The sequence below is a fragment of the Hibiscus syriacus genome, unplaced genomic scaffold (genome assembly GCF_006381635.1).
Source record: "Hibiscus syriacus cultivar Baekdansim isolate YM2019G1 unplaced genomic scaffold, ASM638163v2 tig00111539_pilon, whole genome shotgun sequence".
Taxonomy (NCBI): Eukaryota; Viridiplantae; Streptophyta; class Magnoliopsida; order Malvales; family Malvaceae; genus Hibiscus; species Hibiscus syriacus.
The window spans coordinates 45,712-59,205 of NW_024063113.1; the positions used below are offsets into that span (position 1 = coordinate 45,712).

A 13,494-nucleotide genomic window follows, 5' to 3' on the forward strand; every position below is an offset into this window, starting at 1 on the left:
TTTGACTTGTCAAGGATTAAATTAAGAGGTAGGAAGTGTTAGAATTAGAATTAGAACACATTGGAAATTTGGTATGATTTTTGAATCTTATATGGAAGATAGAATTTTGAGGTTTAAGATGAAATAAATGAATATAGATTGGTTTAAGTATGTGTACTAGAGTTAAGGATGAAAAGGGGATGATATATGAAGTGTTTGAGAGGAAATGAAGTAATTTTCGGGTTGAAAATATGAATTCTGGGCAAGGGGAATCGGTACCCATTCAAGGGGAACCGATACCCCTTCAAACGAACAAGAATTTCCAGTATGTCATAGGGGAACCGATACCCCCATGGGGGGGAACCGATTCCCCCTAAAGGAAAATTGGGGATATAGATTAATAAGTTCGTTTAAATTGATAGTATCCAATTACAAGGTGTAGGTATCTAATGATGGTCTCGAAATGTACATTTATGTAGATTCTACGCATAAAGCAATTCCGGAACGTTTAGCAAGTAAGATCGATCAAGGGAAAGATAAGAGATTGGATTTGGCTAGTGAGGCCAGGTGAGTGCATATTAGTTAGTTTATGGTGCTAAATGGAAACAAGACTTGCGACAAGTCTATTTCCTATGTTGGAATGCATGAATATATGATTATACGTATATGAATGACATGAATTGTATGTATGCATGAATATGTGTTGACATGCTTTTGAATGTAAGGTTATGAGAAGTATGTGCTATATAAGGTATATATATATACATGTGAAACTGAACTATGTGACTGCATGAGAAAGATATGAGCCATATGACATGATATAGGTGAACATGAGAAGCAAAGTATGAGATATAAACTATGTGATCATAGTAAAATATAATTATATTTTTATATGATAAGTGAAATAAACTGGATAATATTGATCTATAGGATGAAGTGAAAATAGTACACCAACTAGGGGATTTGAACATAAATGATAAGATGAACGTATAAGATAAGCTAGATGGGAAAGATTCATAGGTTTAAATAAAACTATAACACATGGGTTGAATGATAGAAATTGTGAAGTTATATGAGAAGATTATAAGAGCTATAAGAAATTGAATTAAGTAACAGATTAGATATATAGAAATAATAGAAGTGAGATATGTTTATAAGTCTGCCCTAGATGAATACGAATATAAGAGTGCTATATGATTTATATTAGGATAATCTTGAGGATATATATATAGATAGATATGAAATGAAATGAAATGAGTTATATGAATACCCAATTATGTGATGAAATGGTGAATTACCTGAACATGTGAATATATATGTTTAAGAGAAGGCATACGATTAAGATATAAGCAATGTGACTATAAGTATATGTGCTTTAAGTGATATGACTTAAAGTATTTCTATTATAATGTTACATGATATGTTATGTATGTTAAAGGAATTATGTGATGGCATAAGAATTGATAGGAAATATATGTGAAAACAAGTATATGATACGAGATAAAACTTATGACTATAAGCTACGTGAAAGTGTTCTAGGTGTTTCGATATATTATATGAAGTATATGATCTTATGTGAACAAGATATGATAAGTATGTTATATGAATAAAGGTGATTGGGTGAGAAATGATAAAAATTATATGAAAACATGACATATGTGACATGTGAATTATATGGAAATGATCTACGGGTAAGTGAACTACGTGACTATGTGATCATATGAAAGAAGCTATGTGATACGTGATATGTGAAAGTGAGTTACAAGTTTATGTGTATATTTGAAATGAAATAAATGATAACGCCCATGTTATGTGTCATGAGAGCTAGGGGTATAGTTGGCATGCCAAGAGTCGAGGGTTTATTCGGTTCTTTAGGACATATGTATATCCTTTGGAACCTGTGTGAAGTCTTGAAAGACACATACTTGATCCATAGTATATGTATATGATTCTTAAGGAATTCTACGTGGTCCTTATGGACATCATTCTACGGGCACTACGGTGCAATTCTACGGGCACTTCGGTGCAATTCTACGGGGCACTTCGGTGCATTTATACGAGCTGTGGTGACAGCATAGTGCACAACCTCTATAGACTCACATATCGATAGTTCTCACATATGTACATGGGCTAATCCAGAGATATGAACAAATATAAGTTAGTGGTATGATAAATGCTATAGAAATTATATGATGTGTGTGTATAGTGTTTGATTGAAAAGTATGTGATTATATGATAACATGTGAATGATGAATTATGTGTATGTATGAATTTACTGCGATTAATCTGATATGATTCTATACGATATGAAAAATGCCTGGAATTGCTATAACATGATAGAACAGAACATGCATGTATCAATATATGTTTTAAAGTGCATTATAAGTGGTTATGCCTCACTAAGTCTTCGACTTAGCGTGTGATTGTTTCACACGTAGGTTTCGAGAAGAGTAAGGAGTGATGCGGAGCAAGACAGGTCAGTTTTCCTTACCAAAAGATCAGATCAGAAATATTTGATAAAGTATGTTTTTGGTTATGTATAAAGTGTTGGCATGTAATAAGTCATTAAGTACGAGCACTCTGATAAAGTCTGTATTTTGTTTTAAATAAAGTTTTAAATTTCCCGGGATTTTTCTGAAGAGTCAAGGTTTGAAAAGTCAATGTGACACTTCGGACTCGTATTCGGGTCGGATACGGGTTGGGGGTGTTACATTTAATGGTATCAGAGCTATGGTTTAGCCGATTCTCGGCATAAACCGAAGTCCAAAAGGTCATAAAAGGTGTACATGCCAACATAGATTGAAAAATTTCTGATCTGATAGTGTAAGGAATACGTTGTCTTGCTAATAAAATAAGAATAGTTTAACACAGTAGAAATCCGATCGTGATAATTTCGAAGTAAGTGAAAGGTGATATTCCTGATTGTGATAGATATTCACTTGCCCTGGCCAGGCAGGATGAAGAGCGGACACCTCAGGAAATGCCTAGTAAGATCAAAAGTTGATTTCAGAAAGCTGAAATCATATCTGAATAATGATAGAAAATTTTCATCGTTTGGAATCGGAAAAACGATGTAGAGTAGTTTTGCTATTATGTGAATAAGATAGAATATGGTGAATGGGTGTCACCATAAGAATGTTAAAAAGACCTAATGACGTGATGATTACGTATAGAAGAACTCAAGGATAAGTGCATCAGTGACAAGTGTATAAGATGTATATGTCAGAGCTTATGAGTTCGAAATGAAGGAATAACATTGTGTATAAGCCAGAGCGTTTATATGATAAGGATTTGCAGTTAAGACGGAAAAGTTAGCGTTAGCTAACAAGAATATGCGATGGAAATGTACTGGAATTATAAGATATAAAATATTGTCAGGATATGATAACCAGATCTGCAATGGATCTGGATACAGTTGCATATTTGGATCATAATAATGAGGTATAGTAAAGGAAAAAGGAAGTAAGAATTTGTATATTTAAGTAAAGCTGAGGATTGATAAGAAGAGTTTGAGAATGTGTATATCGATGATCAAATTATAAGACACAGGAAGTCAGAATGTTGAGTTTGAGCAAAAGAAATTTCAGGATGTAAGAGAATAGAGGTGAAATTGATAAGTTGAGTAAGTGAATTTTTAAGATAATTTCGATTTGACAGGATGTATGTGTTTGGTTGATTAGGGTTTGTACCCTAGATTGAACATATATTATTGACTAGCTGTCAGAGTAAAAGGGAAAGAATAATAGGATTGAAGGAAAAGATAAAGTTGAGTTAATTGATTATGTTGTGAATTTGAATATGGTTGTATATTCTGAGCAGATAGCTATGATGTAGAAACTGAGATAAGTGTTTGCATGGAATCTTCAGGAAGAAAAATACAAGTATAAGAATGATAAAGAATGAAGTTATGTATAAGAAATGGGTTATTAAAGTAATGAGGATGCAATGAAGATTGGTACATAAAGATGAGTATAAGTAATAAGACAAGAGTATATGAACATGAAAGGAAATATATGATTAATGTATAAGGAATAAGGAATAAAGAAATGGAAGGGATTGATTTAAAGGATCAGATACGATTACTATGGAAGTACATAGGACAATTTTTGATATAGACACATTGAAAAAGATTTAAAGTTGTATTTTGGTCAAATGATGACGAAATACAAGTTTGGTATGGTTATAAGGTAATTAAAGATTGATAAAGAATTTGATTGATTAAGGATTTTGAGTGATAAGAACTGATGCTATTGGTTATAGGATAAGTAACATGATAAAGATGTATAAAGGAAAAAGGTAGTTGAAGAACTAAGAGAAAGAAGGATTAAGTAAAAGAAGTAACATAAGAACATTAGAAGATATGTTCTTACTAAGTTGTTTAGTGAAAAATTCGAGGACGAATTTTTTTTTAAAGGAGGGGAGATTTGTAACATCCGCAATACCGGGTTAGTGACCAAATTGTAGAGTTTCAGAATTTGGTGACTAAAGTAGAAGAATGAAAGAATTCAATGATTATTTGAATATATATTGAAGGTTATTTGGTAATTATTAAAGGAAATTAAGGGTATTATGGTCATTTGACCAGAAAGATTTTTTATAATTTTTTTTAAGGGTAATAAGCACGTATGAAGAAGAGTCCAGAGCATTCTTCAGTCTTCTTCTTCCTCCTCTCCACCGTGAAGCTTGGTATAAGGTAAGTGAGTCTTTAGTTGGTTAATTCTTTCGTTTTAAAGCTTGTTTTGATTCTTGGGATATTAAGAAAGATTAAGGAAAGCTTTAGGGGGCTTAAACCTCAAAGATTAACAAGTTATGAGAAATTAAGAAAAATGAGTTTTTAAGTGAATTTTTGATATGGAAGGAGTTAATAGATTGTGAAGTTGAATTTGACTTGTCAAGGATTAAATTAAGAGGTAGGAAGTGTTAGAATTGGAATTAGAACACATTGGAAATTTGGTATGATTTTTGAATCTTATATGGAAGATAGAATTTTGAGGTTTAAGATGAAATAAATGAATATAGATTGGTTTAAGTATGTGTACTAGAGTTAAGGATGAAAAGGGGATGATATATGAAGTGTTTGAGAGGAAATGAAGTAATTTTCGGGTTGAAAATATGAATTCTGGGCAAGGGGAATCGGTACCCATTCAAGGGGAACCGATACCCCTTCAAACGAACAAGAATTTCCAGTATGTCATAGGGGAACCGATACCCCCATGGGGGGGGAACCGATTCCCCCTAAAGGAAAATTGGGGATATAGATTTAATAAGTTCGTTTAAATTGATAGTATCCAATTACAAGGTGTAGGTATCTAATGATGGTCTCGAAATGTACATTTATGTAGATTCTACGCATAAAGCAATTCCGGAACGTTTAGCAAGTAAGATCGATCAAGGGAAAGATAAGAGATTGGATTTGGCTAGTGAGGCCAGGTGAGTGCATATTAGTTAGTTTATGGTGCTAAATGGAAACAAGACTTGCGACAAGTCTATTTCCTATGTTGGAATGCATGAATATATGATTATACGTATATGAATGACATGAATTGTATGTATGCATGAATATATGTGTTGACATGCTTTTGAATGTAAGGTTATGAGAAGTATGTGCTATATAAGGTATATATATATACATATGTGAAACTGAACTATGTGACTGCATGAGAAAGATATGAGCCATATGACATGATATAGGTGAACATGAGAAAGCAAAGTATGAGATATAAACTATGTGATCATAGTAAAATATAATTATATTTTTATATGATAAGTGAAATAAACTGGATAATATTGATCTATAGGATGAAGTGAAAATAGTACACCAACTAGGGGATTTGAACATAAATGATAAGATGAACGTATAAGATAAGCTAGATGGGAAAGATTCATAGGTTTAAATAAAACTATAACACATGGGTTGAATGATAGAAATTTGTGAAGTTATATGAGAAGATTATAAGAGCTATAAGAAATTGAATTAAGTAACAGATTAGATATATATAGAAATAATAGAAGTGAGATATGTTTATAAGTCTGCCCTAGATGAATACGAAATATAAGAGTGCTATATGATTTATATTAGGATAATCTTGAGGATATATATATATAGATAGATATGAAATGAAATGAAATGAGTTATATGAATACCCAATTATGTGATGAAATGGTGAATTACCTGAACATGTGAATATATATGTTTAAGAGAAGGCATACGATTAAGATATAAGCAATGTGACTATAAGTATATGTGCTTTAAGTGATATGACTTATAAGTATTTCTATTATAATGTTACATGATATGTTATGTATGTTAAAGGAATTATGTGATGGCATAAGAATTGATAGGAAATATATATGTGAAAACAAGTATATGATACGAGATAAAACTTATGACTATAAGCTACGTGAAAGTGTTCTAGGTGTTTCGATATATTATATGAAGTATATGATCTTATGTGAACAAGATATGATAAGTATGTTTATATGAATAAAGGTGATTGGGTGAGAAATGATAAAATTATATGAAACATGACATATGTGACATGTGAATTATATGGAAATGATCTACGGGTAAGTGAACTACGTGACTATGTGATCATATGAAAAGAAGCTATGTGATACGTGATATGTGAAAGTGAGTTACAAGTTTATGTGTATATTTGAAATGAAATAAATGATAACGCCCATGTTATGTGTCATGAGAGCTAGGGGTATAGTTGGCATGCCAAGAGTCGAGGGTTTATTCGGTTCTTTAGGACATATGTATATCCTTTGGAACCTGTGTGAAGTCTTGAAAGACACATACTTGATCCATAGTATATGTATATGATTCTTAAGGAATTCTACGTGGTCCTTATGGACATCATTCTACGGGCACTACGGTGCAATTCTACGGGCACTTCGGTGCAATTCTACGGGGCACTTCGGTGCATTTATACGAGCTGTGGTGACAGCATAGTGCACAACCTCTATAGACTCACATATCGATAGTTCTCACATATGTACATGGGCTAATCCAGAGATATGAACAAATATAAGTTAGTGGTATGATAAATGCTATAGAAATTATATGATGTTGTGTGTATAGTGTTTGATTGAAAAGTATGTGATTATATGATAACATGTGAATGATGAATTATGTGTATGTATGAATTTACTGCGATTAATCTGATATGATTCTATACGATATGAAAAATGCCTGGAATTGCTATAACATGATAGAACAGAACATGCATGTATCAATATATGTTTTAAAGTGCATTATAAGTGGTTATGCCTCACTAAGTCTTCGACTTAGCGTGTGATTGTTTCACACGTAGGTTTCGAGAAGAGTAAGGAGTGATGCGGAGCAAGACAGGTCAGTTTTCCTTACCAAAAGATCAGATCAGAAATATTTGATAAAGTATGTTTTTGGTTATGTATAAAGTGTTGGCATGTAATAAGTCATTAAGTACGAGCACTCTGATAAAGTCTGTATTTTGTTTTAAATAAAGTTTTAAATTTCCCGGGATTTTTCTGAAGAGTCAAGGTTTGAAAAGTCAATGTGACACTTCGGACTCGTATTCGGGTCGGATACGGGTTGGGGGTGTTACAGCAACACTCGATGGCTCAGCAGTCTCCTGCTCTCCTCTGCAACAAAGTCAGGTCTTTCTCTCCTATCTTCCTTCTCTATTTTCATCCTCTTGAACATCACCTGCAATGGAGATCCAATATGATAAGTACGAAATAATGAATATCCAATCAGGAGCATAATAGGCACAATGATAAATGATTATTTTAGTTAATATTTTACTTTTAAATTATTATTTAATCATTGATTTTTGTGATTTATTTGTTCATTTTAATTCATTTTATGTACATGACGTAAGATTATGGAAATTATATAAAAATGATATAATTATGTAGATATTTTATTTTCGGAATCAAAGTTGGCTGGAATTCGGATTTGAATTAAACTCAAGTTTAGGATAATATTTTAAACATTATATTTTACCTTTGTATTTTAGTTTAAATAGGTTTTTAGTATTTTAATTAAGTTTTAGGATATTATTTTTATATTTTATCTTTATTTTAGGTATTTCAGTTGAAATAGGTTTTAGTGTTTTAATTAGGATTTAGAATATTATATTATTATGTTTATGTATTTTAGTTTAGATAGTTTTAATTAGGATTTAAGATGTTTTAGCTTATTTTTAGGAATTTGAAGGCTATAACTACCCTCTAAGGGTGAGCCTAGAAATATATCTCTCTCATTCGAGAATAAAATATTCTTTTTTCTCTAGCTTTCTCTCTACTTTTCACATACTTTTCTATTATGCTAAGTATGAATTTAGTCATGCTTAACTAATTTTCTTTCAAGCCAAAGGCTAAAGCGAAGGCTCAATTACAAATGTGAGAATTGTAAGGTACTTAAATCACTTCAGATTTTCTCTCTGTTTTCTTAGCTTACTTTTCAAATCAAAACGATTTCGACATTGGTCCGGATATTGTTATGGTTAACGTTTAAAGAATGATTTGCTTATTAAAGCATATTCAACTTCCCGAGAACACACTTAGCAAAATTGTTTGCTAAGAGGAAGCTGAGATCGGAATCAGTTGTTATTGAAACGACACAATCCGAGTTGACAATGAAGAATTGTCCTTGTAAGCTGACGTGAATCTTGAAGTAAAAATATGTTTCGATGACCCGAGGAATTTGAGGCGAAGCTGAAGTTTGAGGCTGCTTTCACAATAAGTTTCTCTTTATTTTAATCTCTTTAATTTGTTTATTTAATTATTTTTTATTTTATTTAATTCTTATATTTAATATTAAAAATAACTTTTAAAAATCCCCTTTTATATTTATTACTATTAATATTTATTATTATATTATTTTTCATTTTTTTATTTTATTTTAATATATCTTTTCAACATCATCTGGAATTTCATCTTCTTCTAAAATTAAGAAAGATCTTTATTAAATCAGAAATACCATAATTCCTGTGGATCGATCATATTTATTTATATTACCTTTTTCTTTTTCTTTATTAAGAAGTCATGAATTATTTTGATAACAAAACGACGGTTATCACACTAAAACGTAGTGCATTAACCAAAACGTAGTGCATTAACCAAAACCGTGAAAATTGATGACAAAAGATTAAAAGATTGAAACATCTCCGGGTAGCTTGAGATAGAGCTTTTCCTGTTGCACAAAAAGTGCTCCACAAAGCCAACCCAATACTGTAAGCCATTGCCCTGAAGTAAACAGAGTATAACTTGCTCTGCACCACCCCGAACTGCTGTCTCGGTAGATGTCCGGCCAGTACGTTGCTCGAAATGACATAACCCACACACTCATCCCATACACTACAGCTAATCCAAGTAAAATGGCCAAACCCATCACTGTATTCAATGCCTCCATTGAAGTGATGTGCTTCAACTTGTTCGCACAAGTTTTAACCTTGTTCTTATCTTGTTGTGCTTCCTCGATGGCCTTTTCTTGAACGTTCTCCGCTTGTTCCAATACATTTTTCGCCATATCATCCCACATAGTCTCGGCCGAGTCTTTTCCTTCTTTCACAAGATCCTTATCCTTAGCCATATCAATGTGCAAGGCATGTATGAACCAACAACAAATAAAGAAACGTGTTGTATATCGTGTTAAAAAAGAAAGTTTGAAAAAAATTATAATATGGGAAAAGTTAAATAATTAAGGGCATAAAAAGGTACAATTTTACATGAAATCAGTCACCGGTGCAAAAATGGCCCCCGTTGTCGGTCTTAATGACAATGTCTTCCGTAAGCTCCAACTAAACTTTCTCCCGAATCAAAGCTCTAACGAAACAGCTCATTCCATCCACATTGTTTTTTTTTTCCTTCATATTTTTTACACGTTTCATTCCACTTTCATCAAAAGTTTTTTTTCCCACTTATGGTAGGGAGTGGTGTTTGATTGCTCTACTCGGCAATTTCCTTCAAGGTAGTAATCTTTTATAGTTAAAGGTGTTTATGAGAACAAAGATTTAGTAGTCAGCTATCATCCCTCACCGGCGGGGAACGATAGATTCTTTCAAATCAGTCATCTTTAACGACTAGAGTTAAATCTCTGAAACCCTACTCTAAACTTTGAATGTGTATTTATATTTATACTGTTTATTTAAGAGTTTGACTAAGTTATGCCATTAATTAACTTGGTATTATTTGATTAAAAAATTATTTCTTAGTTATTAGTAATATTTTTATATTTTTCATAAATTTATATTGTTTAACTAAACAATAAAAAAATGACTAAACTAGATATTGAACCCCTAATCAATGTAACTTATATATTAATTGCTTTTCCCTCAACCTAGTATCACTATTGATATTTAAAAAATTATTTTTACATAAATATATTATTTCATCCACCACAATGTATACATATATATTAAGACATGATCCAATTACATTTAGTGTTAAATTTTTAATTTTATATATTTTTATAATTATTGGATGGGGAAAATAAAATGCTGAAATTAATTTATTTTTATCAAACTGAAATTAACTTCATGTTGTATATGAATAGAACTATTATTCTCAAATCCCAACCCTAGGATCTATCCCAATATAGGCTTAGGCCATTTCCAGTGCATCTCTGGAGTGGTGAAGATCTCCACTTTAGAGATGATCATATGCTCCAGCCCATCGCCACTTTATAGTTGTATTGTGGCGACAGTTATAGTGCACATTATAACTGGCGTTGTAATGTAGTTGCGCTACATTTTTTTGTAATTTGTTTTTTTATTTTTTGTGTTTTTTATTATATATAGAGATAATGTTGGAGATAAATTATAATTTAATTTTTAGAGTTGAGATAAAGATTATGTATAGTAGAGATGAGGGCTGAAAATGGCCGAAGATTCTTTAATTGAAGCGGCCAGTTTCCGCCCACTTTCTTCTATTGGGCTTGTTGCGTCGTTACCTAACTTTGAAGTTCCATCACATTTTTTTGGTAAGCCGAGCTATGGTTGCTTTGTAGGCACCTCACCTTAGGATTGTAACCGAACGGGATAATCTTTTAATCAGTTCATATTTTGCTCAATATTATTTTTATTAAATTTAAAATTAATTTAATTTTAATTCAAAAATATTTAACATGACTTCAATTTGACCTAAAGTTTTTATCAGATTAATTTATAACAATGCATACATTGAAAGATGTATCCAAGTCAAGGTGAATACATGCCTACTTTTAAATCTGAATTTGTTTAAGTAGTGATCTATTTCATTGAATTGTGTTTGTATTAAAATTTTATTTATATTTACTTCGCACAAAAAATATGTAATTAATATATGTGTTTATCTTAAAAAATATTTTTAAATTAGCCATGGATTATACATAATCAAAAAGAATAATAATAATGAAAATATATACGACACATAATATCAATATATTAAGATTTATATAGATAATTAACTGTAATTATGGTAATAAAATGAAAAGAAGATCAATAAACCATGCTGCTTTTGTTAATTGCATGCCACTCATATCTTTACTGATATAAGAAAGGCTTGATCGAAATTGATGTTATGGAATAAATTATGGAAAAATAAAAAAGTTTTAGTATAAAGAAAATATGTATTGTTTAATATTAAATCGTATTTAAGCAAATGGATGGAATGAGAAAACGTGGATTGGGGTGGGAAAAGATGGGAGCAAGTTGGAATTGGGTGGGCAGGGCAAAGGAAAGGATAGTGGGGGGGGGGGGGGGAAAACGTGTTGGTCCACACATGGAACGAAACAAAGGCATAGCCTACAAAACCAAGGACGTAAAAGCAGAGGTACCCACCGAATCTATCTCCCACTCTCCAACCACTTGCCTTTCGAGTCCCCTTTTCTCTCACTCCCCAACCACCCTATATATATTAATTTCTTACACAACCCTCGAAGCTTGTTCCATTTGTTTTGTTTTTCTCACCAATATTCTGTAACTGATTTCATTTTGAGTTTGAAAAGTCATGGGACGATCACCTTGTTGTGAGAAAGCTCATACCAACAAAGGTGCCTGGACCAAGGACGAGGACCAACGCCTCGTCGATTACATCCGTCTCCATGGTGAAGGTTGCTGGCGTTCCCTCCCCAAAGCTGCCGGTATTTTACCCTTTTAATTCCTTCTTCTTTCTTTGTTACCAATTTGTTTTGTTAAATCATGGTTTGGTTTGCAGGGCTGCTTAGATGTGGTAAAAGTTGCAGATTAAGATGGATAAATTACCTGAGGCCTGATCTCAAGAGAGGGAATTTCACTGAAGAAGAAGACCAGCTCATCATCAAGCTTCATAGTTTACTTGGAAACAAGTGAGTTCCTCCTCCCCTCCCTTTAATTTCATTGTATTTGATAAATTTTTAATGTTTTCAAATGTGTTTGCAGGTGGTCTTTGATTGCTGGGAGATTACCGGGAAGAACAGATAATGAGATAAAGAATTACTGGAACACACACCTCAAAAGAAAGCTTATCAGCAGAGGAATCGACCCCCAAACTCATCGTCCTCTCAAAGAAACTGCACCCAATCCCACCACCACCAACCCAATCATCGCAGCCCCTACTGAATTGGATTTCAGAAACGCACCCAAATCGGATTTCATGAAAACCCCATCGTCTCCCCCAGAATTCAAATTCAATGCATTTCATTCAAACCCAACGCAGATTCCCTCGAAGAACCCAACTGTACCGCCAGCAGTGGCATGACTACAGATGAAGAACAACAACAGCTACACAAGAAGAAGCAGTATGATGATAATCCAAGTGATGGGGAAGAGTTGAATTTGGAGCTTTCGATTGGGATTACTTCAGCCGTGTCATCTCGAGTTTCAAGTGCTAACTCGGCCGAGTCCAAACCAAAGCTACAAAACAACAACTTCCAGTTTCTTGAACAAGCCATGGTGGCCAAGGCAGCGTGTTTGTGCTGGCAATTAGGGTTTGGAAGGAGTGAAATTTGTAGGAACTGTCGAAATTCAAACGGCTTCTATAGATTTTACAGACCTTTGGATTCTTAGGGTCGTTTTTTTTTTTTTTTACTTTTAGATGATAATTTGAGATAATTGCTTAATCATTACCATCTTTTCGCCTGCCCTTCTGTAATCAAAGCTGATTTCTGCAGATATTATCCAATTCTTTTGATTTGTTGTATCAGTTAAACGAACGTGTAATCCCTTGTCCAAAAAGAAAGAAAGAACATGCAATCCCTGTTGAAAGGAAGCATAAAAGATTAAGAAATTATATATTATGATCTTCGAATTGCTATTTTCACATTATAAAACAAAGTTTTGGAGTTACAGTCAATAGACAATGACTGCCTTACTAATTTAAAATTTTATAAATTCTTCTGTACTTACGTAAGCAAAATATAATATTATTTTAAAAATAATTTAGCGCAATTAAAACTTACAAAATAATATTCATTCATAATTTTTTAACATATTAACAATATATATATTCCCGCATGCGTTCAAATTCGGATTCTTTAATAAAAACGTTCCTTCTTACTACCGAAACAAC

General features: G+C 32.5%; 1 pseudogene; it reads left to right on the forward strand.

Moving 5' to 3' along the window:
* The first annotated feature begins 11,881 nt into the window (after window positions 1–11,881).
* On the forward strand, window positions 11,882–13,217 carry LOC120164442 (annotated as a pseudogene).
* Window positions 13,218–13,494: the final 277 nt, after the last annotated feature.